Genomic DNA, 1039 nt, shown 5'->3' on the forward strand with positions numbered 1-1039 from the left:
CACTCTCATTTAAAATCTTTTATCGAAATGACGGATCATTTTAAAATTCCCGGAGTTACACAAGAAGCCTTACACTTAACGCTTTTCCGTTACACATTGAAGGATAGAGCTAGAGCATGGCAAAATTCTCAACCACCAAACTCGATCCTAACTTGGAATGATTTGACGGAAAAATTTCTGAAAAAATACTTTCCTCCGACGAGGAATGTAAAAATTAGAAATGAAATTATGACGTTTCAACAAGAAAAAGATGAAGCAGTTTCGGATGCATGGGAAAGATTTAAGGACCTTCTACGGAAATGTCCTCACCACGGAATCCCTCATTGCATTCAATTGGAGACATTTTATAATGGCCTCTCTAGTTCCGCTAAAATTATTCTTGACGCAACGGCCGATGGAGCGTTCACAGCTAAGACTTACAACGAAGGACATGACATTCTGGAACGAATTTCAAATAATAATACAGAATGGTCAAWTCCTCGTGCTRTTGTTTCTAAGTTTGCTTCAGGTATCCATGAAATTGATGCCATCTCTGCTTTAAATGCTCAAATTGTAGCTTTAACTAATTTGGTTAAAAACAATTTACGTTTGAATGGAGAGAATAATCAAGTTCAATCCATTATGTCCAACCCATCCATGTCTGAATCTTGTGTCTTTTGCGGTGAGGGCCATTCTTATGAGAATTGCCCCGGAAATCCTGTCTCGGTGAACTATGTTGGGGGTCACGCTAAAAATAGCCCATTTTCTCCCACATATAATTTCAAATTGGAGGAATCACCCCAATTTTTCTTGGGCCGGAAATCCTGGACTTCAACCCCCCGGGGTTACTCAAGTCCAAAATCGACCACAAAATCCCCCGGGATATGGGCAAGGTGCTTCGCACAATTACCAAAATTGACAATCCTCACACTCATACATGCCTAGGCAAAATGCATCGGACGATAATGGTTCACTCGAATCATTACTTAAAGGTTTTATAAACCAAACCAATGCAACGTTAAGGAGTTTCGAAACCCAACTCGGCCAATTTGCCGCCGAT

At 40.2% G+C, this 1039-nt stretch overlaps 1 non-coding gene across 1 annotated transcript; it reads right to left on the minus strand.

Moving 5' to 3' along the window:
• Positions 1-210: 210 nt before the first annotated feature.
• LOC112505160 lies at positions 211-317 on the minus strand. Its single transcript, XR_003068335.1, has one exon. It is a non-coding gene; the product is annotated as a small nucleolar RNA R71 (small nucleolar RNA).
• Positions 318-1039: the final 722 nt, after the last annotated feature.

Source organism: Cynara cardunculus, unplaced genomic scaffold (genome assembly GCF_001531365.2).
Source record: "Cynara cardunculus var. scolymus isolate 2C unplaced genomic scaffold, CcrdV1 Un_Scaffold_8766, whole genome shotgun sequence".
Classification (NCBI taxonomy): Eukaryota; Viridiplantae; Streptophyta; class Magnoliopsida; order Asterales; family Asteraceae; genus Cynara; species Cynara cardunculus.